The 19,813-nt window shown below is 46.9% G+C and overlaps 1 long non-coding RNA gene and 1 other non-coding gene across 3 annotated transcripts in view; one reads left to right on the top strand and one right to left on the bottom strand.

Annotated features, from left to right (window-relative positions):
- Positions 1-6,282: 6,282 nt before the first annotated feature.
- The window catches only part of LOC121676938, a 44,522-nt gene continuing 30,991 nt past the window's right edge, over positions 6,283-19,813 (top strand). For both annotated transcript variants that reach the window (XR_006020664.1, XR_006020663.1), the window contains exons 1-4: positions 6,283-6,422; positions 11,061-11,227; positions 15,795-15,915; positions 17,735-17,885. This is a non-coding gene — a long non-coding RNA (uncharacterized LOC121676938). The remainder of the gene's footprint in view (positions 6,423-11,060; positions 11,228-15,794; positions 15,916-17,734; positions 17,886-19,813) is intronic.
- LOC119799624 lies at positions 17,732-17,893 on the bottom strand. Its single transcript, XR_005282904.1, has one exon. It is a non-coding gene; the product is annotated as a U1 spliceosomal RNA (small nuclear RNA).

Below are 19,813 nucleotides of genomic sequence, written 5' to 3'. Positions count from 1 at the left end.
ATTTAGATTAGAAAGGCCCACTGATGTCTCTGTGAGGATGTGTTTTGGTTATTAATAGATGTAGAAAGGCCTAGCCCACTGAGTCGGCTCCATTCCCCAGGCAGGTGGCCCTGAACTGTATCAGAAAGCTAGTTAAGTGTAAGCCTGCCACCCAGCAAACCTCCTCCAGGGTTCCTGTCGCACTCTTGGAAGTGAAGTGAGTTCCTGGGTCAGAGGTAATGCTATGTGGAAGAGCAAACCGGACTACCTTCAAATTTCTACAACAGTTCCTGCCTTGATTTCCCAGAAATGAGGGACTGTAATCTGGAATTGAAAGTCAAATAAGCCCTTTCCTCCCTTGTGTTGTTTTTTATTAGAATATTTTAATTACAGCAGAAATGAAACTAGAACAAAGTCCCATTCCTTGTGTGGATTAAAGCTAACCATGAGAGAAGAGCCCCCCAGCGGGCGCTTTAGGGTCCCAGATGGTAAAGACGCTGACTCTGCTCTCTGTGAGGCCCTAGTTCCCTTCCAGCTCTGATCTCACCGGGTGGCTGCTGTGCAGGCCCAAAAATGTGAGCCTACTTCTACCTTGACCAAAGGTCAGAGAGTTGGGACTTATCTCTATTCCTTCAAGGTTATTGTGTTTCTACCTCAAACAAAGGTCCCACCTAGAATTAGGCCAGAGAGTTCTGCTCTCTCAAGGTTATTGTCAACAGGTGTAGCTAATAGCCAGACCTTGTCTTTCAAGAACAGAGAAGTTCCTGAAGATACATTTCTACCTCAAACAAAAGTCTAAGGATCCAACTAAGTTCCAGTTCTCTTAAGGAGATAACATTGGATTCCACTCAGGGAGTGGTTTGCCGACAGAATGTTTTGGTCTAGGGTGTGAGCGTGACTTGTTTTGTTCTGGCAACAGAAAGTTTAACTGTGGATGTAACCTGCGACCTTCATCTGGTCTGTTCATTTCCTTGTATCACGTTAATGCAGTTTTTTTTTTTTTTTAATCTTTCTCCTACCTCTTGGCATCAGGGTATTTTAAGCAATTGGAAATTAATGCAAGTGATTTCAGCATTCACAGGAACTCCCTCCTGGCACTAGTCTATGGTTTCTGTCTTATTATTTTTGCATCTTTGCACTCTTTACTTATATTTCTAATCCCCTTACCCTGGCAAGTGGTACTTTTGTCGAGGCTGGTCCCTGACAGGCAGCCACTCTTCTGATCTGCAGACCATAAGACAGAGCTTTCGGGAGTTTAAGATGACTTGCTCCCAGGCAGGATGTAAACCTAGTTACCCGCCATCCCTAGTTACCCGCCTTCCAGGTTCATGTTGGTGCCTCCCTTAGCTTCTGGGGGTGATGAGGTCACTAGGATGGTGTCTTCCAACAAGGAAGGTCTGGGCACAGGTGGTGGGGTTGGTAACCTGACCCTGCCTCTGAAGGGACAACTCAGATTAAAGGGACGATGGATGTGGGGGTGATAATGGCTACAAATGTGCCCACAGAGTGAGGCTGTCATAGATGTCACAGACAAGGGTGCCTGCTGTCAAGTGGCAGTGTGACAGACATGGTGACATGGGAGGAAGGCAATACTCTCGGGTATCAACAGAAAGGCCCTCCACCCACATTAACATCCTTCCTGAACCTGATCTCGGGGCTCCCGGAGGCTGCCTGTCACTGTGACTGAGATGAAAGTCCTCCCTGCTGGACCGAGGCCGGCTCATGCCACAGCACCAACAAGGAGCAGGCCAGACTTTTCCCAGCACAGACTCACTATGTGTTCGGGCAAAGCCTGCCCAGGTATAACATATATTTAGCTCTGGGGAAGGAGACAATTCCTACCACATGTGCAGGAAGTGAGGCTTGCAGGTTGGTGAGTCAAACTCCTGCCTCTTTTTCCTCTGGGGACAGCCTTGACTGCCCATTCTGTACACCCCAAGGAGCTGGTTGGGTGCTCACTTCCCAAGCAGCCAGGGCTGTATGATTGGCCTGTGCTAGCATCTGTACCTTACCTTGGGTCAAATCTTACTAACTAGTAGGTGGACTCGGGTTACTTTGGTATTATCTTATGGGATAGGGGCTATCAGGTCTTTAAATCTAGGGAGACATTGTTCCAGTTCCATCGTGTAACATCTTCCACTACCCAGAGCAAAGATGTTTGTGAGACCATAACCCTTGCTCACTACTAGTCCATGTTCTGAGGTGGATGTTCTGTGGGCTCTTGCCCTTGGCTGAGTGTGTCTACAGGCATCGTCTTGGGAGCTGATTTAAAGGGGACAGATCCTGGTTCTATTGATTTTCAAGAGTTAGAAGTGTGGTACTCTTTGACTCTGGGGGTCTGCATTTTGGAAACGTCCTGGGGAATTTGAGCTCTGACTAGAAACCCTGCAAAATTTTTTTGGATGCTTCCTACTGAGTATGAGGAACTCAGCCTATTAGTGCCTTAATTACGTGTGGATAATTGCTATGCACTATGATGTCACTTTAGCTACCCACTAAAGCACATTCTGTACTGAGAAGTGACCTAGTATTTTTGTATTCAGCAGTCATTGATGCTTTTAAAAATCTTTGTTTATGCCGGGTGGTGGTGGCACAGGCCTTTTGTCCCAGTACTTGGCAGGCAGAGGTAGGTGGATCTCTTTGAGTTCAAGGCCTCTGTTACACAGAGAAACCCTGTCTCGAAAAACACATACTCAAAAAAAAAAAAAAAAAACCAACAACTTTGTTTATTTATTTATATTCCATTGTAGTCTGACAAAGCTTTGGAATATTTTTGTGAGACAACTTCTCTGCACACGATTTGCTGGCTTCAAATGAAGCATTACATCTTATTAACTTGAATTAAGAAAGTGTTTTATTGAGTGTTAGTGATCCATTCAGGTACATTTTTCTGGATCTACGTCCCATCTTCCTTTGATTCTCCGCTAGGGACAGCTGTGGCCTAGGCTGTGAGATGTAACAGGAGCCTGCAGACTGAGGAGGCTGCCTCAGAGTCTTTCAGGAGAATTTGCCGGAGAGTCAGGGCAGCAGCAGCCATGAGGAGAGTGAATGAGCTCACTGTCCAGTCAACGTCCCTCACACATAAGGGCTGGGATGTGCATTTCTTCTCAGTGGTAGGACAGCTTGCTACAGAGAACCAGTCTTCCAGAATCCCATGTGACTTTGTTTCCTGGAATACCACTTTTAAGGGGAGAAGGGAAATCACCATTTATGGTTAAGGACTTCGGAGGGGGTGTATTTTAGTTTAAGTCCTTGTCTAAACATGAAAGAACACTTTAAGAGGGAAAACCATGGGGTGGGGGACCAAGTTAAGGTTACAGCAGGGAACATAAACACCCTGAGGACTCAACAGAAAGTGACCTCAATTCCCTAGCACACAGGTGACATCTCTCTGCCTTAGACCCAATGACCACAATGGACAGCATAGGCGGCCTTCTGAACGCAGCTGGTTAATTGCCAAGGCTGTCAGTTTATAGAGGGCTGAAGGTCCCTATGCTCTTTATTGAATCTGAATTTGGTCGCTGTTTTTATCTCCTGGCCCAGCTCACATAGACAGGATGAGACTTTCAGCGTCTCCTCCTTGCTTCAGTTGACTGATTTCTCAGAGGCACTGGTCAAGACAGCATTACAAGATCACATGGATGACTTGGTAATTGTGATTATTATGATTATATGAATTCCCTGATCATTTGTGTTCCCCCCTTACGTGTGGGGAAGGAAGTTTGCCATCATGCTGGAGAAGTCACGGTGGCAGGCGTGTGAGCAGCTGGTCACATGGCATCCACAGTCAGGAAGCAGAGAGAGGTGAACGCTGGTGCTCAGCTCACTGTCTCCTTTCTTTCAGCTCAGGACAGCTCATAGAATATGTCTCAGGGTTTCCATTGCCATGAATAGAGACCATGACTACGGCAACTCTTATAAAGAAAACATTTAACTGAGGTGGCTTGCTTACAGGTCCAGTCCATTATCACGACAGGGAGCACGGCTGTGAGCAGGCAGACGTGGTGCTGGAGCTGAGAGTCCTACATCTTGTAGGCAACAGGAAGTCAACCAAAAGTCACACTGTGGGAAGCTGGAGCAAAAGAGACCCCCCCAAGCTTACCCCAATGGTGACACACTTTCTCCAGCAGGCCACGCCTTCTAATAGTGCCACTCCTTTTGGGGACCATTTTCTTTCAAGCTACCACAGAATAGTACAGCCCATATTTAGGGTGTGTCTTCCTGCCTTTATTAACCCAGTCTAGAACCTCCCTCACAGATGTGGCCAGAGGTTTGTCTCCTAGGTGGGTCTAGGGTCCATCAAACTGACAGACAATAGTAACTGCCACAACTTCCAAAATACCAAACGTTGAACAATGTATTTAATGACTGAGCTCAGCTTGAGTGCGGGTCACCTGCCAGTCATCCCAAGTAGCTTTTGTGGAGTGCAAGAGTCTCAGGACATAATTTGAAGCCGTAGGCTGTGGCCCTACTCAGAGGTTAAGAGGCCAGTTTGGTAGCAAGCCAAAAGCACGCATGGAAAGGGATGGAAGGAAGGAAAGAGAATTGTGCTCTATCTCTCAGAAAGCATTGGTCCAGGATAAAAGATTCCCTCCCCAGCAGCATCTCTGAGTTCATGCAGGAAAACCCATCTTGGGCTCTGAGAGTCTTTGTGTAGTCTCCCACCCAAAATTAGGCCACAGGGTCATTGTTCCAGGTGTCATGGGCTGCATAACGTAACTTTACCAAACCAGCTTGCCAGGAGAATTTCAAAACAAGGTCAAAGTAGCATCACTATTCTAACTAGTTTTACTTTGTAATTAAAGTTGCACATCCTTAAAGAGTTGTGTTTCAAGTGCCCCTCTATATCTGTCATCTGTAATTCCTTGCTTCTGATATGTTGTCACTTTCAACTGTGTGTGTGCATGTGTATACACATCTGTGTGTGTGCATGTGTGTGTGGGTACACATCTGTGTGTGTGTGCGTGCATGTGTATACACATCTGTGTGTGTGTGCGCGCGCGTGTGCGCGTGTGTATACACATCTGTGTGTGTGTGGGTACACATCTGTGTGTGTGTGTGGGTACACATCTGTGTGTGTGTGTGGGTACACATCTGTGTGTGTGTGTGCATGTGTGTGTGTGTACGTGTGTATACACATCTGTGTGTGTGTGGGTACACATCTGTGTGTGTGTGCATGTGTGTGCATGTGTGCGCGCGTGTATACACATCTGTGTGTGTGGAGGGGTGCATGTGTGTATACACATTTGTGTGTGGGGGGTGCGTGTGTGTGTGCGTGCGTGTGTGTATACACATCTGTGGGGGGATGCATGTGTGTGTGCGTGTGCGTGTGTATACACATCTGTGTGGGGGGTGCGTGTGTGTGTGTGCGTGCGCGTGTGTATACACATCTGTGGGGGGGTGCACGCGGCACATTGGGAGCTGGTCAAGGCCAGGTGTCCATCAGTTGTCTTTTTCTATCACTTTCACCGTCCGTTCTCAGACAGGGTCTCCCATCAAACTGGAGTCCCAGTCGGTTAGACTGGCCGGCCAGTGAACTCCAAGAGCTGTGTGTCTCAGTGCATGGTCACTCCAGCTCTGGAGCTACAGATGTGCGTCTCAGTTCCTGGCTTTTATGTGGGTGCTGGCGAACCGCACACAGGTCCTCACAACTGCACCTTTACCCACTGACCTCACGCCCCAGCCCCTGGTTTCAGTTCTTGAAGCTGAACGGGGTATTTTCCTCACAAATCATAGAACACAGCTTCAACTCTTGATGCTTCCATTGCCTGCGCTCTTTGGAGCATGACTGTCGCCCCGGGCCTCACTCCCTCACCTCACCCCTACTTCTGATCCGCGGACTCTCAGTTACCCTGTGGACTTGGTTTTGCCTTCTTCTCTCGTTGGAGCCGGGCACACGCAGTTGTGCTGTGTGACTTCCCTCTGCAGAGGCTCCTGGTCCATGCCATAGGGCAGTTGGTTATCTGTCATCGTGATCATTCCCTCCATCTCCTCCAGCACTGGACACGCTGTTTTCAGAATCTAGTCTTTTTGACTTTTTAAAAGATTTACTTAAAGTTGGGCAGCGGTAGCACACACCTTTAATCCCAGCACTTGAGAGGCAGAGGCGGCAGATCTCTGTGTGTTCGAGACCAGTGTGGTCTACAAGAGCTAGTTCCAGGACAGTCTCCAAAGCTACAGAGAAACCCTGTCTTGAAAAACCAAAAAAAAAAAAAAAAAAAAAGAAAAGAAAAAAGAAAAAAATAATTGTGCATAGAAGTGTTTGGGGGCAGGGCATGTGCTCATATGAGTACAGGTGCCCAGAGAGGGTGTCGGATGCCCTGATGCCCTTGAGCTGGAGCTACACGTGGTTGTGAGCTGCCTGGTGTGTGTGAGGAGAATCACACTCGCGACCTCTGCAAAAGCAGTCTGCATTCAGCCCCAGAGCTGTCCCTCTGGCCCCCGTAAGTCCAGTCTTCCTTTTCCTTTAGACTCTTTCATTCTGGAGTATTCTTCAGTAATTACCTGGGTGTAGTGTAGGTGGAATCAATTCATTGATACCCTGCCTGCTTGAAGGAGTCTTCGTTTTACTTTGATGCCTAACTTACAGTTTCATTTGGACATCTGAGACTAGTTTGGAAATCATTTTCCTTTATCACATGAAGATAATGTCTCCAGTGTCTCCCAGCCTCCGGGGTAGCTGGGTCTCAAACACAGGCTTGGTGCCCTCTGGGATCCCTGGTGTTCTCTGTAGAAGTGTTCATTGTTGTGGTGTTCCACCTGCTGCATCCCGTGTCTCTTACTCTTTCCTGGAGGAGCTCAGTGGGTCCTGTAAATCTGGGATATCATTGTCATTGTCTCTGGGAGACTACATTAATTGTCTTCTTGTCTCTATCTTTGAACCCCAATTTTAGTAATATTTGGCTTCATATACTAGTGTTTTAATTTAATATTTAATCTGGCTTTTACCTTTCTTTGTGTTTTTTTTTTTTTTTCTGAGCTGTTATCTCGGGTTCCTCCTCCACCAGATATCATCCCCCTTTCTCTCTGTCTCCCCATCCCCGCCGTGTGTGTGTGTGTGTGTGTGTGTGTGTGTGTGTGTGTGTGTGTGAGAGAGAGAGAGAGAGAGAGAGATCATGCCATGGTGCGCATGTGGAGGTGAGAGGACAGGCTTAAGTGTTGGCTCTCACCTTCCGGCTTGTTTGGGACAGGATCTCTTGCCTTCTCTGCATGTGCCAGGTAGCTGGCTTGGAGCTTCCCAGGAGTCTGTTTCTACTTCCTGTCTTGGCACAGGAGTGCTGGGATTGTGGCAGAGAACATGGCCATGGCTGTGTAGCTTTCCTCTTTACTTCAGATTGTGAGGACCTTTGCACACTGACCGAGTGTGTCCAGAAAAATGACATCACCTTCTAACCCTCGCATAGCCATTCTCTCTAGCCTGGCATGGCAATAAGGGGCAGGGTGGGTTTGAAAAATGTTTGAGGTTTGGTATCTGGAAAACATGACAGCGGTGGTCAGCTTCCACCTGACTTCATTGCAGGGCTGTATATGTTTGGATCCTGTTCCTGCCCTGGACGTTATGATGCTACTGTTTTCTCGGAAGGACTGGGGCTTCTCTGAGCATGGCTTTGATACCTCCCAGGTACCCAGGTAGAGGTGATCACTGAATCCTTATGACAGCTTACTCATTCCCTTCCTCATCACTGTGAGCAAATGCCTGCAGGAAGGAACTCTAGGGAGGGACGGTTTGTTCTGGCTCACAGTTTGAGGGTCATTCCCGTGGAGGGGGAGCCATGGTGGCAGGCAGCTTTCTCCTTTGTATTTAGTAATCTAGTCCACGGAATGGAGACCCATTCACCGTGGGCCCTCCTTTCTCAGCTAAACCTTTCTGGAGGCGTGGTAATAGATATCCAAACCCACAGGTGTGTTTCCATGGTGATTATAAATCTATTCAGACTGACAGTGAAGACTAACCATCTCAGGCTCTAAGGTAACACATGACAAGCTAGAGAAATATACAGAGTAGTAGGGGTTGAGGGATCAGGAAGAAAAAAAGGAAACAAACAAACAAACAAATAAATAAATGATAAAAGTAATTGAGCTCATGGCTCAACTCCATCTTGTCTGCTAGAAAATCAGTTCTAGAAGAAATGCCTCCGGTCGGGAGGCAGGGAGGGGGCGCAGGACGCATCATTCATGTCAGGCCCATCAGGACCCGTTTGGGTAGCGCAATTAATAAAAACCCAGAGTCAGATATTGGGGTTCAACCTGCAGGTCAAAAAAGCGAAACAGCCAGCCACTGCTCTTACCTCTACCTCAGTCCAAAATGGCGATCCTGCCTCCAGGAATCTCAGAATGAGACTGAGTCTGAGAGCTGTCTCCTCCCATCTTATATTCCTCTCTAGGGCTGGGATTAAAGGCGTGCACCACCCAATTACTATGGCAACTAGTGTGACTACTGGGATTAAAGGTGCGTGTCACCACTGCCTGGTCTGTGAGGCTGACCAGTGGGACTGTTTTACTCTCTGAACTTCAGGCAAGCTTTATTTATTAAAATACAACCGAAATATCACTACACAGCTGCTCTTCTCTGTTGCACAGAATTGAATGGTGTGCGGAGCCCCAGTGAGTAGAAACCATCCTGTCCCCAGTTACCACCCCCCCCCCAAATAAACTCCCAAGCCGCCAGACACTGGAGTGAGGTAATTTTAGCAGAGACATAACAAGAGAGGCCACAGAAACAGCAGGAAAAGGGGCAGTAGATTTTTATCACCCAAGTAGGGCAGAAGCAGCAATTGAATTACGCCCAAAGCCAGAAACTTCCTGATGGAGTGTGAGCACGCATCCACATACAGACTCCAGTATGCTGAATGTGCCCAGATGTGCAGATCTGCCATGGGCAGCTGCAGAGACTGTCACGGAACACATCAGTCAGGCTGTAAGACTACACCATGGGCAGAAGTCCTGATTGGAGAATCCTGCCCTCACCTCGCCCAGCCACCCTTGACTCTCACTGACACCTAAAAACTGGTGTCCCTACACTGTTTCCACCATGAAAAGTCATAAGACGGCCTTGACCTTTTGTTTCTAAGATCTTGGAAAATAATCCATTTGTAAGGCTGATAACCAAGAATTTGGTGGGGGGGGGGGATAAGAAAAGGAAAAAGAAAAGAGTAAAAAAAATTAGCAAAACCCCTTGATATTTTACTTGCCTGAGCTAAAACATTACCACCTACTTCTCTCCCAGTTCTGATTGTCTTTATCCTCCACTCCCCCAGTCCCCTCCCATCCTGTGAAAGTCTCTCAGTGTTGCAGCTACTACTGGTTTTAACGGAGACGGCTGCCCTGGAAGGAGAGCGGCGGCACTCCTGAATAGCTTTCTTTTTATTTGTTTCTAATTTTATTGACCGCCACAGACAGGTTGTCTTGTTTTATTGCTGGATGTTGGAGGATTTGGGTGGCGGAGGAGTTGATGTGGAAGGTGGCAGCCCCCACCGTGACCTAGGACTGGGCTGAGCAGGAGGTTGGAGTAAAAGTACAGAATGTTTGATTTTTTGGGTCATACTTAATGTTCTCTTTAAAAGCCGGGGAACCTATTAGAGTAAGTGCAGCCGGCGTCTGATAAATGGGACACATCTGGCCCCATCTCTGACACAAACCTCCCAGTATTAATTATTCTGATCGTTACAGCTGTGAAGGGGGGAGACCATTATTTATAGTGATCTTTGCTAAGTAAATCATTTAAAAAATGGCTAAATGCAATATTTCCCTTTTAAGAAGCCCTCCAGAATTAAAGGGGCTTTTCAATGGAACACGAAACATATTGCAGAGAGAGAGACAGAAGCTGTCTTGATTAATGGCCGTGATTATCAGCCATGCAAATCACTTTCACTTATTAAGTCTTGTTTAATATCCTAATGAAGGTTTCCTGAGCAGATTTGGAATTTCCAACGAAAGTGCCCTTTCATCTCGGAGAGAATGAACCCACACTATAAAGAAAATCTCATTTACCGCAATTCCTCCCTGCCCAGGACCCTTTTCTCAGCTTCCACTTCGCAGCGGGAGACAATTAACCTTTTCAGTGCCGGAAGTGATTCCCAGCGTCGCCCAGCTGCGAAGGCCGGCAGGGTCAGGGGAGGACAGAAGTCCTCTGTAGTCTGCGCTGCCGTGGGACAGTTCTAAGAAACCGGACTGCACAGGAAAGCCTTGAAACGGGGCGGCTGGTTAGGCGACTCCGCGTGGGCAGACGTGGTATCCCGCACCCTACCAAAGTCTTTTCAAACCCCAGCCCCGGCCCATCTGCCATGGCTTATTCAGCTTGAATCAAAGACGGCCAGAAATGAAAGCAGGCACACTGAAGAAAAGCCCAACTCGCCTCTAAATGCTGGGCAGCCTTTGTGAGCCGCCAGCAAGTTGGTTTTATTGAGGTTGAAAGTCTAGGAGGTGGAGCTGGGGGGTGATTCAGGGAACCGCCTTTGGCTTGCTTTATACTGCCGGGCCCAGCGGCTCTGCTTAGGCACTGGGGTGCTAGGAGGGCTGGAGCTTGTTCTCCACCCTCCTGTAACCAGGCTGCCACCTGGACCCGGTGGTCAGGGAGGGCCTTCCAAACTTGATTACTTCTTGTTTCCAGATGCAATGTGTAGATGTAAAGAAAGCACTGAGCTGGAGCCCAGAACATGGGTTGGGCCACAGGGCAGGTAGGGTACTCTGTGAGCCCCCATTGGAGTGAGCACGCACAACAGACTCACAGCAGAGTTTCCAGAATATTTGGGTACTACAGTCTGGATTTGAGGATCCATGTTCTGTAGAACATTAAGAGCCCACTCACGTGCTGGTTTGCTTTCTGTATTAAACAGAACCAAAGGAACCTCCTGCTTCAGGACCAAAGAGGTCTTTAGTTTGCTGAGTTTGTGTGAGGCTTTGTGTTCAACCCCAGCCCCGCAAACAGGATCCCTAAACCTTCAAGATGGAACAACCAACAAACACCGAATCTAGTGGGCCAAGCATGAGATCTTTTGCCTTTGTTGTATATTCTCTTGTAAGTGATCTTCGTGCTCATGGGAAGAATACCCATCATGCATTGCGCTCTCTCCGACCTCTAGGGAGGATGTGGAGGATGAGAAGAGCTCTTCTCTATCCAAGAGGAGACAAGGAATCAGAATGGGATTGAGGGCCATGCTGCGCCAGAGACTCAAGGTGGGGGTATTTGTGAAACCTCTGCACCCGAGGCATGGAGGAGGAAGCTTCCTGTGTGGTGACCCAGGGACAGGTGAGGAATGGATTTCAGAGCTCAATGGGGCCACCGGGATGGTTCACATCTCAGTGTTTGTCAGACGGGACTGGTCTCTGAGCCAGACTACCACTGTCTTCATTAGTTCAGCTGTGTCTGCTTGCAGACGATCGACCCCGTTGGGTTTGCTGCCCGTTAATCTTCCCTCATCAGAGCAGGGACTAGGCTCAGATCTTCACCCAAGTGCTCCTCCTAGCCAAGTGTGTGCAATTCTGCCCTACTTGCAGGTACCTCAGAGAGGGGCTAGGAGTACCAAGGCTGGCATGGGAAGGGCAGGGGTGGGGGGAGGTATCACTGTCCATGCTGGGTTTAGCTTTTCCACTGTGACTACTTGAAGGCCACCCACTCTCCTGCTCGTGACTCCCATTGCTATGTAGGTAAACCTAATGGATTCATTGGTTCCCAGTGTGGTCTTTGGTGGAGTCAGACATTGGTTAGTCATGGGTACCTTTGGAGGAGGGGTAGACATTGATAATGTCTCCCCAGGAAAGGGATATTTATCAACACGCAGCTCTCACAGTGCTTGCTAATTTCAGTGCAGACTGCCCACCTTACCCCTCCTCTTAGGTTCCCTCCCTCCCTCCTTCCCCTTTGTTCCTCCTTCCCTTTTATCCCTTCATGTTGCAGTTTTCATCTTTTAACTGCTCCAGACTTTATTTATTTACTTTGTTTAAGGTAATTTTCTCCCACTAAAGAGTGGCTGAACACTTTTGACTGAGTTGGGCGTTAGAAACTCAATGAAGGAGCCAGGCAGTGGTGGCACACGTCTTTAATCCCAGCACTCGGGAGGCAGAGGCAGGCGGATCTCTGAGTTCGAGGCCAGCCTGGGCTACAAGAGCTAGATCCAGGACAGGCTCCAAAGCTACAGAGAAACCTTGTCTCAAAACAAAACAAAACAAAAACAACAATAACAAAAAAGAAACGCAATGAAGGTCTTTGACTGGTTCTGTGTCAGCTCCCCTCTGTTTAAGCCACTGCATGTTTAAGACTTAAACAACTGTTGAACCCAAGGCACATTCTCAGGAAGAAATAAAGTCGGCATGGTCTCAGTCCTGCCTGCCTCAGGGGCCATAGCAGGAACACTTGGAAATCTACCTACATGTGTCTGGGGTGTGCTTACTGGTGAGCACAAGCTTGCAGCCACTTCCTGTTTTGCTATCCTCACTTCCTGTTTCCTTTTCAGTATGAACTCTCTTGTGGTTCCTTTGCTGTGTTGTCCGTCACCCATGCCGTCATCATCTCTCCCCAGTTACTACGCTATTGATGCCCAGAGAGTACCAATGAGAGTCATGCCAGGCAACATTCTAAGGGTGCTACATTTATTAACTAACGGCAATCCAAGTTGCCTTTTACAACCGGGGAAACTGAGCCACAGAGGATTAATTTAGCAGGTCCAGGGGGACAGCTGGGAATCTGGGGTGGCTAGTGGGTGCTTTGCTCACCGGAGACATAGATGCTCTGGATGTTAACGTAGGATCAGTACACGGAACACATGCTTTCCGTTCTGTCCCCTCACAGTGTTGCTCTGAGAAACCATGGGAATGGCTGTGAAGGTGCTTTATAAGTAAAAAAGGTTAGAGGTTATTGTTATAATTAAATATTTTCAATGATGATGAAAATAGGAATGCTGAGAATACAGCTAAAGAAGCATCTGTGCAAAGCCGTGCCTTCTGTTCTTTGGCAGTTTTGTAAATACTCCGTGGAAGGCACAGACCTCAAGATGCGGTGTTTAGTTCCTCTGCTCAACTTTCAGGTTAATGAAATCTTAGCAACTTTGCCCAACCTCAGCCCCCCTACGTGTGTGTGTGTGTGTGTGTGTGTGTGTATACCATGTGCATACCTGCAGAAATCAGAAATCAGAAGAGGGTGTCAGATCCTCTGGCTCTGGAGTTGTAGATGGTTATGAGCCACCATGTGGGTGCTAAGAACTGAACCTCAGTCTTTTGGAAGAGCAGCAAGTGTTCATAAACACTGAGCCATCTCACCAGCCTCTTGCTTTAATTTTTAAAATGGTGGCAAAATATACATACATATAGGAGGGCTGGGAGATGTTCGTTCAGGAAAGTATGCAAGGACCTGAGTTGACGCCTGTGGTGTTTATTCTCCGCTCTCTCCCTCTGGGCCCACCCTTGTTGGCAGCACACATCTAGTTCTGATGGAATGGAATTGTTTTCATCTTTATGTACTCCTCTTTTTGTTTTGGATACAAGATTTATGTTTTTAAAGCATGCTGTTTTTCCACATTCCTAATCCTAGAAATAATCTTCTTAGCAACCTGAGGGGCAGACCAGTTTCCCTTTTCACATAAATGGTCTTGTTCTCTCCTGTGCTGTCCATAAAATCATGGCTCTTGAAATGCCTTTTCTATTATGCAGAAAGTGTCTGGGTGTGTGCATGTGCGTATACACACACACACACACACACACCTCAGATGGATATCTTTAGATTGACTTTTCCAAGGTCACTCAGTCCCTAGACAGCTTATCTGGCATTACATAACTCTTGTAAGATTAACTCCTTTCCACCTGAAGTCCCAGGGAGCAAAAAGAAGTAATGTGGGATTCCCCTCTGTATGCTGTGAGTACCATTGGCTAATAAAGAAACTGCCTTGGCCTGTTGATAGGGCAGAACTTAGGTAGGTGGGGAAAACTAAACTGAATGCTGGGAGAAAGGAGGCAGAGTCAGGGAGAAACCATGTAGCCCCACTGGAGCCAAATGGAACTTTAGCCAGTAAGCCACAGCCACATGATGATACACAGATTAATAGAACTGCATTAAATTAATATGTAAGAGTTAGCCAATAAGAAGCTAGAGCAAATGGGCCAAGCAGTGATTTAAATGGTATAGTTTCTGTATGATTATTTTGGGGCTGAGCAGCCGGGAACCAACAGGTGACCTCCTTCAACAAAGAAGCCTATGAGTCAGACTGGCTAAGCCTTTCATTTGATGCTGGGTAAGGTAGCTATCAAGTCCAGTGGGAAGTAATAGAACCTTTGGGAACAGGGGAGTTGTATTAGCTGGTAGAAGAACTACTCTTACAAGCTAAAAGACCCAAGTTCGATTCCTGGAACCTGTGTGAAAGTCTGGATTTCCTATAAATTCAGCCCAGGGGTCAGAGATACTAGCATTTCAGCTTGCAATAGGGCAGCAAAAACAAGAGTGTCCCTGACTCAGCAAGGCAGAAGGTGAGAACTGACTTCCCAAAGTTGCCCTCTGACCTCCATGTGTGTTCCCATACTTGCATGTAAACATAAATAAATAAGTTTTCATGATTTAGCTGTATTCTTTATTTATTGATGGAGGAGGGTCATCTGTCTATGTATTACTTTCATTGGTTAATAAAGAAAACTGCCTTGGCCCTTTGATGGGACAGAAAATTAGGTAGGCAGAGTAAACAGAACAGAATTGTGGGAGAGAGAAGGCAGTTGCCATGATTCTCTGACCTGAGACAGACACAGGCTAGAATCTTTCCCGGTAAGCCACCACCTCGTGGTGCTACACAGATTATTAGAAATGGGTTAACCAAGATGTGAGAATTAGCCAGTAAGAGGCTGAAACTAATGGGCCAGGCAGTGTTAAAAGAATACAGTTTCCATGTAATTATTTTGGGTAAAGCTAGCTGGTGGCCAGGAGCCGGGTGGCGGGAAACCTGCCCACAGCTCCTTCTACAATTTATTTTGTTTTATGTATGTGTGTCATTTACCTGTGTGTGTGTGTACCTACACATGAGTGCAGTACCTCTGGAGGCCAGAAGAGGGTGTCAGATCTGAATCTAGAGTTATTGTGAGACATGGGTGCTTGGAACCAAACTCTGGTCCCCTGGAAGAGCAGCAAGTGCTCATACCCACTGAGCCACCTCTCCAGTCCCAAAGTTGATTTATTTGTTTTTAATATGTTTTCAAAAGCACACCTTCTGGGAGAAGCCAACTGCTGAGCTAGTCCTGACTGAGGGTACTGCTCATTTTTAATTATCAGAGAATTAGACATATTAAGTGCTAGTACACTTGATGAGATAATTAAATTGACTGAAAAATTCAGTACATTCTCATTTTTCTCACATCTCTACCCAAACGTCACTGTGGCCTGGACCAGGATTCAGAGCCAAGCTTGGTTCAGTTCTCAGTGTTTGTGGCTTAGCTCATGGAGGTAGATCAAGTGTGATGATCCAGGCTCCCCAGTCACAGAGAACATTTTCCCACCCAACACGCTGAGTTCTCTGGAAAGAGCCCCCATCACCTTATCAAGTCTCGGAGCCACCTCTGGGTCATCTGCAGGTATTTTCAAAAAATTAAAATTTAAAATTGTATTTGTATGGGTGTTTTGCCTGTATGTGTTTATGCACACTGTATATGTGTCTAGGGCCAGTTCAGAAGAGAGTGTCTGATGCCCTGGAACTGGAATTTCGTATGACTGTGAGCCTGGGGGCTTGTGTGGGGCCTGAGAATTGAACCAGGTTCAGAAGAACAACCAGTTCTCTTAACTGTGGAGCTCTCTTCAGCCCCAGCTGCAGACATTTAAAGAGGACTTTTCCTCTAATTTGTTGAAGGGCAGGAAGCACTTTGAGCCCAGCCAGGAGAGGAACCTGAGTTCATCCTGTCTGTATCTCTGGTCTGTTGCTATGGCACCTGGAACGAGCAGCATGGGAAATACATCAGGAACCATGAGAGGTGAGGATGCACATTTACCACCGCTTCCCCAGCCAGCCAGTGCTGTCAAGCTTTTCTGGGCCATCAACATGACACATCTGTGGGGAGCTACGCTGTGTAACACGGGGGAAAATGGTCGTTTCCTGTTGGTATGGAGTCTGTTTGAACCGTGACTATCCTCAAACTCTCCTTGTTGCTAAAGGAGAGGTACTAACGATGAAGTGCTAACAAAAAGCTGTGCATCAGCCATCCAACGCATCAGACCCAGGGTCAGGCAGGGAGGGCTGATCCACTAGAGAGGCAAGAAGGAAGTATGAGTAATTTAACACACAACATTTTAGTCTAGGTTCATGGAAAGCACTTACTTAGGTAACAAACAGTAGAGATGGTTTCTCGGTCTCCTTTGATTCGTTTCTGAATGTTCGATTCATTTGCAGTTTAAAAAGAGTAAACACATCAAACAGACTTGAGGTGCTCATGTTTTTAACATATGCTGGTGGGGCCTGGGAGAGAAAAGCCACCACTTGTGACATTGTGGCTTTTTTACTGACAGGAAAGCATGAGGAGATATAGTCAGCAGCTTGAATGCGTGGCAACTGCCAGGGCTAGGCAGAGCTTTTACAGCGAAGCATATAGATCCAGGAGGGAGATGTAGAAGGGTGTGTCTACACTCCCTCAAGACCAGCAAGCATGCCTACACAAGCTACATGCCCAGACATAAAGGGCAAGGGAAGGTTAGACTCAAAAACAGGAGGAACACCTATGATTGTGGTGGCATCACATTTGGGGTGACTGATTATATTTAAATGGAAGGTTCTCATCTCTCACACTGAAAAGAATGAATACAGGAATGTTGTACAAGTCAAGTTAAATGGCTGCATTGATGAGAAATTTATTTCAGTAAAGACAGAGAGGCTTTGTGGAGAAGGAGGGAGCCCAAGGCAGCATGGACTTGGGTTCCTCAGTTTCCAAGAACCTCCAGAGAGCTGTCTATCTCTTTCTCTCTTAATTTGATGATCTCAAAGCCAAGGATAATCTATGATAACCTGGTGGTCTTAGTGTCTCTTGCTCTGCCCATTTTAACCCACTGATCAGATTGCTGCAGATTGATTCTAAATGCACTCCTAGTCTAGATGCATTTTTTGCAAGTGTATGTATACATGGCGTGTGTGTGTGTGTGTGAGCCAGGGGTCAACACAGAACATGTTCCACCCTATATATTCAGGGGGTCTCTCCTTAGCATCCACAGATCACTGATATGGATAGTCTAGCCAGCTGGCTTTCCTCTAGGAAGCTCCTGCCTCTGCCTCCCAGGCATGCTGTAATGGCGTCTTGACATTTGCATGAACACTGGGGATCTGAACTCAGATCCTCATGCTTGCCCGGCAAGCACATTACCCACTAAACCATCCTCCAGTCCATACGGTGCTTGCTTGATCTTGGCTCTTGTCCTTGTCCTTGGAGTCAGATACTGACTCTTGTTTAAATTTCCAAGCTCTGAACTCCTCACTTTTGATTCTCATCTCCTATCCTGGCCTGGTATGGCCCGCTCCACACTGTAAACCACCCGCTACTTGTTTGAGGGGGTCTATCAATGCCCAATTGATGCCCAATGCCCATTAATCATGGTTCTGCTGTCAATTCTGAACTGTCCTTCAAGACCCAGTTCAATGACTTCCTTCTTTTGAAGTTGTTTCTGATGGTCCCAGTGGAGATTTCAATCCCTCTAATGATTTATCTTTCGCTCTGGCTCCTCCGTCCTTTTCTATTGATCATCTATGTGACCCCCTTTTCTTTCTTTTCCCCCAGTCTTTCACTTAATTTTCTTGATTTTCTCTAGGGTATCGTGCAAGCACAGCCCCCACCACACAGGTCATGCAGTTGCATTTCTGTGTTTGAGAAAACGACAGGGATCAGCTATCTGGAGTTCAGTGGACGAACCTCACCGAGGGAAAACCACTTTTGTGCTCCTGGTATCACTGCCTTGCCAGGTGAGTTTCCTTTTGTGTTTTTACTTATTTAAGTGTTTTAAAAACTCACATGATTGTGAAAGTGCTTTTGCTTGATAAATGATTCTAAAGAGACTAGTCAGTAGGCAGCATCCACGTCAGGAAGTAAAATATGGGAAATTTTGTATAAGTCCCTGCTGTTTGTGCCGCTTATCATATTAGGCCCCCCTCTCTCCACACCTGCTGCGGGGCTTGGGCTCAGCGAGTTGCTCATTTACTTCAAGGATAAATGATTAGAAGATGAGGTTGGTCCAGTGTGAACAAGGACTAGAGTTGCAATCATGCAAGACGAAAGGGTTCAGACTTCATCCCCAACTGGGAGTTTATTAGAAATCTGTCTGTAGGAAGAAGAGCCGTGTCTCGTGCATGAAGTGTTATTAATTTTAAGTTAAGAGACTTGAGAGACTGCTCAGTGGGTAGGAATGCTCTTTGTGCAGCTCCAGGGACCTGAGCCTGTAGGCCAACATTTACATCACAAGTTAAGTATGCTCTCAGTCAGTGTTGTGTGGGCCAGAGACAGGAGACTGACTCTCTGGGGATGGCTGGCTCCCAGCTTAGTGGAAACTCATGAGCTGCAGGCTCAGGGAGAGACCCTGCCTCAAAGGGAAAGGCTGAAAGGGATAGAGGAGAATGTTTGAACCTCTTCTGTTCTCCATGCATGCAGATCCCACATAACACATGCACACATTCCACACACACAGACACACACATATATCACAAGCACATATTCTACACACACCACACATGTTACACAAACATGACATACATGTATGTCACATGCACATAAACCACAGACATACACACATGCCACACATACATATGCCATAGACACATACACACATCACATGGACATGCACACACATGTATCACACATACACACCACACACATGCTGCACACATACCACATACACCATTTACACCTAGGTCACATGTACATGCATCACATACATGTGCCACACACATATGTCACATAAACATACACACACCATATATACATACACCACACACACCACATGCACACCACCACAAATGTACACATACACCACCTACACACACCACACACACATATCATATACACATGTCACTTTCACATATACCACACACATACACACACACACATACAGATCACATCTCATACACCCCCACACACATGTCATATGCACATACACTGTACACACATACATACATCACATATGCATACATATGCCATACATACACAAAATGCTTTAAAATTTTGATTCATTAATATTCCTTTTACAAAATGATTTACATTCATGATGACATTTTAAACCATTTCTCATGAAGTTTATCACCATCCCCCATTGTCCTCTCTTGCCCCGCCCCCACCCCCTGACCCCTTCTTTCCTCCAAAGGGGCTGTAGTAGGGATTCATGGAGCATCCCTAGGGTGATGAACCCCAGAGGACTGGGGATCAAGTCCAAGTCAGGACGGGCCCTGCTCTGCCACGCTGCATCCCCAGTTGGAGTCTCTGGAAGTTAGAGAAATAGTGACTGTTGACCAAGTCCACTCAGGCTTCTGCTCCCTGAGAGCAGCATGGGGTCGAAGCTCCCAGTGAAGTCAGACTCCTAAAATGGAATCTGATTGGAGAGCTAGACCTGGAGCAATCGGTGCGGGTGCGGTGGGTGGAGAACCAAGAGCGGTACGGGCACCTTGTGCCATCTCACTGCCGTGACCAGTAACCTTCTCAATATTTACATTTTATTTTTATCTCCACGGTGGAGAGGCATTATTTGTGAACAGGCTGTTAGAAACAGTTCTCAGGGAGACACTCCCAGCTGCTCCCCTGTTTTCCATCTGCTGCCTTTACGCATCTCGCATCTCCGTGCAGTTAACTGTGGGTTTCCTGGGGACAGGGCAATTCTTTAGGGTGGGTTGGGAGCACGGGTGAC

Source organism: Arvicola amphibius, chromosome 12 (genome assembly GCF_903992535.2).
Source record: "Arvicola amphibius chromosome 12, mArvAmp1.2, whole genome shotgun sequence".
Taxonomy (NCBI): Eukaryota; Metazoa; Chordata; class Mammalia; order Rodentia; family Cricetidae; genus Arvicola; species Arvicola amphibius.
The sequence above is the reverse complement of the archived record's forward strand: the minus strand, read 5'-3'. Positions and strand labels throughout refer to the sequence as shown.